Source organism: Gossypium arboreum, chromosome 4, assembly GCF_025698485.1.
Source record: "Gossypium arboreum isolate Shixiya-1 chromosome 4, ASM2569848v2, whole genome shotgun sequence".
NCBI classification, from domain to species: domain Eukaryota; kingdom Viridiplantae; phylum Streptophyta; class Magnoliopsida; order Malvales; family Malvaceae; genus Gossypium; species Gossypium arboreum.
Window position 1 is genome coordinate 92675880 of NC_069073.1, and position 9317 is coordinate 92685196.

Genomic DNA, 9317 nt, shown 5'->3' on the forward strand with positions numbered 1-9317 from the left:
CCATTATATGAACTCATAAGGTGATGTCGGGATTACCATCGAGCTAAATCCTTATAGCAACAAACACCCTTAATGAGCTCGGATCGAATTACCAATCCAAGGCTAAATTCAGACCCTAATTGGATTACCCGTTCGGGCTGAATCCATCATGCACACATATTCTTCGGGAGGCTTGATCATTTGAGGAACACTTGTCCGAGCTAGATTCCTTTCCATATTTGAGATCACGGATTACCTGTCCGGGCTAAATCCTTACTGCAACACATGCGGGATCTCAATTCACATGTAAAATATGGTTTATCCATCGAATTCCCTTTTTAACCTCAATCGTGACAGTTATCAACAAGTCATTACCAACGGAGCATTTCATGCATTTTCATACCATCAATAAATGCAAATATCATGCATTCATAAATCATACAATTATGTATATTAGGGGTTTACTTTAAGTTATCCAAACTTACCTGGTATTCTTTTCGGGAGTGTGTTTCGGTTATTTCGAAACCTTGCGTTTACCACGATTGACCTCCGGAATTTGTTCCTCAGGTCTATAAAAACAAAATTAACTCATTAATACCCCACATTGTACATTTCAAGTTTAATACCTACTCCTGATCCAAATGACCGTTTTGCCCCTAACCTTTCACATCTTTACGATTTAGTCCCTAGGCTCGTATAATGAAACACATGCAATTTCTATCTTACCAAGCCTAACCGAACATTTTTCTCTCTTATGGAAATCCACATTTTTCATTATTTTCCTCATTTCTACCACACATTTACATCTTTTGCAAAGTAGTCCCTATAAGGGTTTCTCATGAAAACCAACTTGGAAAAGATGTTTAACACACATTTATCTTTCATATTCTTCCATAATCCATCAAAATACCAATAACTCATGCATGGGTAAATTTTTGAACATGAACCCTAGCATGAAATATGGGTAGAAATGGAGAGAGTAAACTACCGAGATTTTAAAAATACAAAGAACATGAAAAACGGGGCTTGGGAGCACTTACTATTGAGCTTGAAAATTGAAGAAACCCTAGCTATGGTGTCCTCCAAATTTCGGAAGCTATGGGGGAAGATGAGCATATTTTTGCTTTATTTTTCCCTTTTTATTTCATTAAAATGCCTAATGACCAAAATGCCCTCATGCCCTTTCTTTAAAATTTCATCCATGCAAGCCCATTTTTGTCCAAAAATTTAGAATTTGGGAAAATTGATCTCCAAGACCTTTTAATTCATAATCTAAAGAAATTTCATACAAATTGCTTCTAGAATCCAAGTTTTGCAATTTATTCAATTTAGTCCTTAATTTCCAATTGGACATCGTATACTTAGAATTTCTTCATGAAACTTTAACAAATGCATATACTCATATTCTAGGACTCATAAGAATCATAAAATAAATATTTTGATGTCAGATTTGTGGTCCCGAAACTACTATTTCGACTAGGCCCTATTTGGGGATGTTACATTCTCAGCTCGTCAAAACTTACTGTTTCTAGTTCGATAGAGCTTACTGTTTATCAGATCAGGAGGAGCTTACTGATCATAGCTTGAACGAGTGAATACGATGATGAATTGACAATTATCAATTAATACACTTAGTGTGTATGTATCATCGATATTCTAATAGGTTCAACATGCATAATTCTGCTAATGGTTATACAGATGTGTTACTGTTTATATAAATGGATTCTCATTATATGAATGAGGATGAATTGTTACATATGTTATACATGTTACATGAATTTGGTATGGTATAATACATTGATGTATGAAATTGAAATAATGGTTGATTATATGTACTTATGAGACTAACATATTGATAAATGCTTTTGTATAGGCATTTGGCAAGTGAATTTGATATACTTTGTTTAATTGTTTGATTATGTATAAATGGTAAGTTAAGTTTTGAATTATACAGGCTTACTAAGCTATAAAGCTTACTCTGTTCCTTTTTCCATGTTTCATAGAGGGTCGATAGCTCACTCGATTCGGACAAAGTCAGAGATACGCATCACACTATCCAGTTTCCGATTGGTACTTTTGAACTCATGGATATTTGTAAATATTGACAATTATCGATTAATACACTTAATATGTATGTATCATCGATATTCTAATAGGTTCAACACGCATAATTCTGCTAATGTTTATACAGATGTATTACTGTTTATATAAATGGATTCTCAATTATATGAATGAGGATGAATTGTTACATATGTTATACATGTTACATGAATTTGGTATGGTATAATACATTGATGTATGAAATTGAGATAAAGGTTGATTATATGTACTTATGAGACTAACATATTGATAAATGCTTTTGTATAGGCATTTGGCAAGTGAATTTGATATACTTTGTTTAATTGTTTGATTATGTATAAATGGTAAGTTAAGTTTTGAATTATACGGGCTTACTAAGCTATAAAGCTTACTCTGTTCCTTTTTCCATGTTTCATAGAGGGTCGATGGCTCACTCGATTCGGACAAAGTCGGAGATACGCATCACACTATCCAGTTTCCGATTGGTACTTTTGAACTCATGGATATTTGTAAATATGGCATGTATAGGCTAGATATAAAGATGATAGTTATGGTTACTTGAACTAGTGATTTTGGTACATATTGTGGTAGAAGATAAAACCATGTGTTTTGGTTCAATTTGGTATAATATGTGTATAAAATGTTATGGATTGGCTGCCTATTGAGTTATAAAATGTTACAATTTATGCTTGTGCAGGTATGTAAAAATAGGGTGGCAAAATGGCTTTGCAAATAGCCTATTTTTGTCCACACGGCAGAGACACGGGCTTGTGTCTCGGCCGTATATGACACATAGTCCTGTTACATGGTCGTGTGTCCCTAGGTGATGAAATAAATATCAAGTTAGTATGCTCCACACGGCCTCACACACGGGCGTGTGACTTGGCCGTGTGGCATAAGTTAGTATACCCTACAGGTTTGACACAACTTAGTACACGGCCTGACACATGGGCATGTATGGCCTGTTTTAGGGCACACGGGCTAGTCACACGGGTGTGAATGTTGGTTGTGTGACCCAAGTCAGAAAGTTACACGGGGTAGGACATGGGTTAGGACATGGCCATGTGCTCTCATTTCGAATGTCCACACGGCCTATGACACGGGTGTGTCTGGTGGCTGTGTGAGACACACGGCCTGCCTACACGAGCGTGTATCCCTTGTTTTGAGAAAAAAATTTCTATATGTTCCAAATATTTTAAAAGTTATCAGTTTAGTCCCCAACCAATCCCAATGCTTGTTTCGGACATCAAAGGCTTGTATTAGGAATAAATTGATTGAGTTTGAATAATGAATGTGTGAAATGATGTTATGTAAGCTAAATGGTTGCTTAATTGTTTCGTAAGTTCGGTAATACTACGTAACCCTATTCTGGCATTGAATATGGTTGAGGGTGTTACATTTATTGGTATCAGAGCTATGGTTTAGTCGATTCTAGGACTAACGTAGCGTATGTGAGTCTAGCTATACATGCTATATATATAAACTAAGATAGTGAGATGACTCTTGACATTTTCAAATGTGTTTTTGTATAGTAAATAATCGGGCCGCAGTTGATGAGGTTGAGAGTAATGCGCCTGCTCCCACTCAAGAGACAGCACCTTCTGATTTTAGACCCGTAACGGGCAGCTAGGGAGGAGAGGCTAAAGAAGCCTTCTTCCAAATGATGAACGAGTGGTTCACACAATACTTTCGTATGAACCCGGCTGCTCAACAACCTCTACCCCCAGCTATTCCCCAACCGATCCCTATAGTTCCTCAAGGTATGGATCCTTTGCTATTGAATAAACCACCTGTTGATAAGATACGAAAACATGGGCTGAGGAATTTAGAGCCACTGTTAACGATAACCCTGATAGAGCCGAGTTTTGGCTTGAGAACACGATTCAGGTATTTGATGAGCTTTCTTGCACACCTGAATAATGTTTAAAATGTGTTGTATCACTTTTGAGAGACACTGCGTATCAGTGGTGGAATACCTTGATTTCCATAATTCCACGAGAAATAGTTACTTGGGAATTTTTTCAAGTTGAATTCTGAAAGAAATACATCAGCCAAAGGTTCATTGATCAGAGATGAAAGGAATTTCTTGATTTGAAATAAGGCCGTACGTCGGTAACAGAATACGAAAGAGAGTTTGTACGACTCAGTAAATATGCTCATGATTGTGTTTCTTCCGAGACTATAATGTGTAAAAGGTTCAAAGATGGATTAAATAAAGAAATTAGACTATTGGTTGGGATTTTTGAGCTGAAAGAGTTTGTCGTTAGAGAGAGCTTGCAAAACCGAAGAGCTTAGCAAAGAGAAAAGAAAAGCCAATTCTGAGGCTAGTTGTAACATCCCTTACCCGTATCCATCGCCGGAACAGGGTACGAGGTATTACCGAATCATAGTACATACCATTAAATAAAACCAAGACAAAAATATGGCATACAATTAGATCATGAACCATCATTATAACATATGCCTTTAATAATGTTAGCCAATTTCAAAGGCTTCGTACAAAATAATCGGTCAAATACTATACTTAATATTTTAAAACCTAGACAATTATGACACGTAACAAAATAACTAAGTCCACTATACATGCCATAGTTCAAAATGTTTAGTTCAAATACCCAAAAATATTGATAGTGCAGGCAGATCTTCAACGATCCTTGACTCTTGTGCAAGCTGGACGACACTATAAGACAAAAGAGAGAAAAGAAGGTAAGCTTATAGCTTAGTAAGCAAGTATGTAAATAATGAATAAAGAATCTAATATGTTTACACAATAACTCAAGTGTATCTACTTTTAATTTCACCATTTACTCCACTTTGGTCAAGCTGTCTGTACGGCGTCATACTCACTAAATAAATCATAACTCGAGTTACAAAACTCAAAATTCAAATCCGTAAAATTTTCCTGAAACTAAACTCATATTACTTCTTACTAATGTTTTTCTAGAATTTTTGGTCCAGCCAATTAGTACAGTTTATTAGTTAAAATTTCCCCTGTTATACAGCTCGACTGATCTGACCTCTGTTCACTACGAATTGAATTTCTCCCAGTGCACAATTCAAATAGTCATGAAATTTGTTTCATTTAAAACTAGACTCAATAAGGAATCTATAAATATAAACTATATTTCTTAATTAGTTTTGTACAAATTTTAATAAGTTTTCAAAGTTAGAACATGGGATCACATAATCATTCTGAGCAAGTCACACACAAATATAAATATCTCAAAATATAGAGTTCCTTTACTTTCTCTGTTTCTTTTACATGAAAATAGACTCATTAAGATTTAAATTCATATCTCATTCAGCCTCTAATTAAATTCCTACTATTTTTGGTGATTTTTCCAATTCACTTCACTGCAACTGTCCAAAACAGTATTATTGCTAATTCATTCTTTCACACTTTCTTTGTACTTACCTCATTTAGCCTATATATCACAATTCACTTTCACCACATTTCATACATCATAAGTGTAGGTTCATGATTACAATGTCACTATAAAATCATCCTGTTGAACAATTCAGATCAATCATCGATACTTGGTGGTTTCAGCACACAGCTCCACCATCATATTTCATATAATTCGGCTCTCTTGTACACATGGTGAACACTTAGTGCCACCCATGTGACCTAGCCAATTTGTCTCGTAGCTCTCTTGTCTACGTGGTGTCCTTCACTTGGAATCACACATGCGACCTAGCTACATTTATCCTCTCCCGTAGCTTTCTTGTCTACATGGGATACATCCCGTATCACACATGTGACCTAGCTACTACATAGTATCTCGTAGCTCTCTTGTACACATGATGTGCACTCAGCACCATACATGTGACCTAGCTACATTTCATCTATATTATTCAATCTTTCCGAAAGTTCAACCGGAATTTCTCTCACTATTACTTATTTCTATTATTCAAAATAGTCGATTTATGATTCAAAATCAACTAAAATATATAAAATAGGCTGAAATACAAAAATGTAAATGAATTTAATGTATTATTTACATACAAACTTACCTCGGTGCAAAATATGGGAATTTTGCAATTTAGTCCAAAACCTTTTCCTTCCCCCGTTCGAGGTCGATTCCTCGCCTTTCTTGATCTATAACAACACATTTAGCTCATTTAACACTTATACTATTTATTTCAATCGAAAAATCACATTATGCAAAAATTATATTTTTGCCCCCTAACTTTTACAAAATTACTATTTTGCCCCTAGGCTCAGAAATTTAATTTCAGCCCTTATTCTTATGTTTTATGACATGCTGAACATTTTTCTCTTCTATAACAACATCAAATTCTCACTCTAACATGTACTTATGAGCATTAGGTATTTTTACCGATTATACCGTTTTGCTCGTTTTCGCTAAAAATCGCTTAGAAAAGATCGTTCTCCTAACCTCAAACATTCATATTCTACCATCAAACATCAAAATTCATGCATATCATTCATGGGTAAATTTTTAAACATAAACCCTAACTCGAAATAATGGCAGAAATAGGTAAACCGAGCTACGAGGATTTCAAAAATGTAAAGAACATTAAAAATGGGGCTTGAATGAATTTACTATTGAGCTTGAAAGCTTGGAAAAACCCTAGCTATGGTGTCTATGAGAGTTTCGGCCAACTTGATGAAGATGATACCAAATTTTGGCTTTGTTTTCCCATTTTATTATTTTATTTACTAAATGACTAAATTACCCTTCATTAAAAACTATGATGTTTTATCTTCCTTTAGGTATTTTTGTCCAAACTAGTGTAATGGTCAAATTACTATACAAGAACCTCCACTTTAAAAACCCATTACTCACAAGTACTTAGTACCTTTGTGAACTAGAACACACTTTTTACAACTTTTGCAATTTAGTCCTAAATATCAAATTGGACCGTCTATCAAAAAAATTTCTAAACAAAATTTTCACACAGTCATGAAATCATGCCATAGACCTTAAAATGATAATAAAACTATTATTTATATCTCAGATTTGTGGTTTCGAAACCACTATTCCGTTTTGGCCCTAAATCAGGCTGTTACAACTCTCCCCCCCTTTAGGGATTTTCGTCCCTAAAAATCTTACCGGTAAAGAGGTTTGGGTACTGTTTTCTCATGGCTTCCTCCGGTTCCCATGTAGCTTCTTCTACTCCATGTCTTTGCCATAACACTTTCACTAAAGCTATGCTTTTCTTTCTCAATTGTTTCACTTCTCGAGCCAAAATCTTAATCGGTTCTTCATCATAGGTCAAGTCAGATCAAATCTCAATTTCTGTTGGAGAAATTATATGTGAAGGATCAGAATGATAACATCGTAACATTGATACATGAAACACATTATGAATTCTTTCTAACTCTGCCGGTACAGCCAACCGATATGCCACTGGTCCAATCCTTTCAATAATCTCGTACGGCTCAATAAAACGCGGACTCAACTTGCTTTTTCGGCCAAATCTCAGAATCTTTTTCCATGGTGACACCTTCAAGAACACTTTATCACCCACCTGAAATTCAATCTCTTTTCTTTTTAAATCTGCATATGACTTTTGTCGATCTGAAGCAGCTTTCAAGTAATCCCAAATTACTTTTACTTTCTCTTCAGTTTCTTTAACTAGATCAACTTCGTGAATCTGTTTCTCACTAAGTTCAGTCCAATATAAAGGAGTCCGACACTTGCGACCATACAAGGCTTCAGATGGTGCCATCTGATACTGATCGAAAAGCTGTTATTGTAGGCAAATTCAACCAAAGGTGGAAATTTCTCCCAACTGCCTTCAAATTCCAAAACACAGCATCTAAGCATATCTTCGAGTACTTGGATTACTCTTTCTGACTGACCATCTGTTTGTGGATGAAACGCGGTACTAAAGTTCAATTTTGTGCCCAAAGCTTCTTGTAACTTTTTCCAAAATCTCGAGGTAAACCTCGGATCTCTATATGATATTATAGATATAGGTACCCCATGCAACCTCACAATTTCAACAATATATAATTCAGCTAATTTATCAAGTGAGTAATCGGTACGTACCAGTATAAAGTGAGCCGACTTTGTTAACCTATCAACCACTACCCAGACAGCATCCTTTTTTCTAGGAGTCAGAGGCAAACCAGTTACAAAATCCATGGTAATCCTATCCCATTTCCACTCAGGCACCATTACTAGTTGGAGTAATCCTGAAGGCACTTGATGCTCAGCTTTTACTTGTTGACAGATCAAACACTTGGTTACAAATTCAGAAATGTCCCTTTTCATGCCTGACCACCAATATAATTTCTTTAAATCATTATACATTTTTGTGCTACCAGGGTGAACTGACAAACAGCCACTATGCGCCTCATGTAATATTTTCTGAATCAATTCATCATTTTTCAATACACATATCCTGTCTCAAAACATCAAACAGTCATCTGGTCCAACTCGAAAATCTGAGTCGTAACCTGATTCACACTGAGTTCTTTTGGTTCGCAACTCACTATCGTTCTTTTGAGCATCACAAATCAGCTGGAGAAATAATGGTTTAGCCCTCATCTCTACTAAGATTGACCCATCATCAGACAATGCTAACCCCGTATTCATGGCTCTCAAAGTAAAAAGAGATTTCTTGCTCAAGGCGTCAGCAACTACATTTGCTATTCCCGGATGATAATCAATCACTAGCTCATAATCCTTCAATAATTCAAGCCATCTCTGCTGTCGCAGATTCAAATCCTTTTGATTCATCAAATACTTCAAACTTTTGTGATCAGTAAAAATTCGGCATTTTTCACCATACAAATAATGTCGCCAGATCTTCAAGGCAAAGACAATAGCGGCCAATTCCAAATCATGTGTAGGATAGTTCTTCTCATGCAGCTTTAACTGTCTCGAGGCATAAGCTACCCCTTTACCCTCTTGCATCAGTACATATCCAAGGCCTGTCAATGATGCATCACTATAAATTACGAACTCTTTCCCTAGCTCAAGCTGTACTAAAATTGGTGCTTTAGTCAATCATGCTTTCAGCTTTTCAAAACTCTGCTGACATTTATCAGTCCATTGAAACTTAACATTCTTTTGCAGCAACTTAGTCATAGGAGAGGCAATCATCGAAAATCCCTCGACAAAACGTCTATAATACCTAGCTAAGCCTAAAAAGCTTCTAACCTTGGATACATTCTTTGGCGGTTTCCAATCAACGATCGCGGAAATTTTGCTCGGATCCACCCGAATACCATCACCTGAGACTATATGCCCCAAGAATCCGACTTCACGAAGCCAGAACTCACT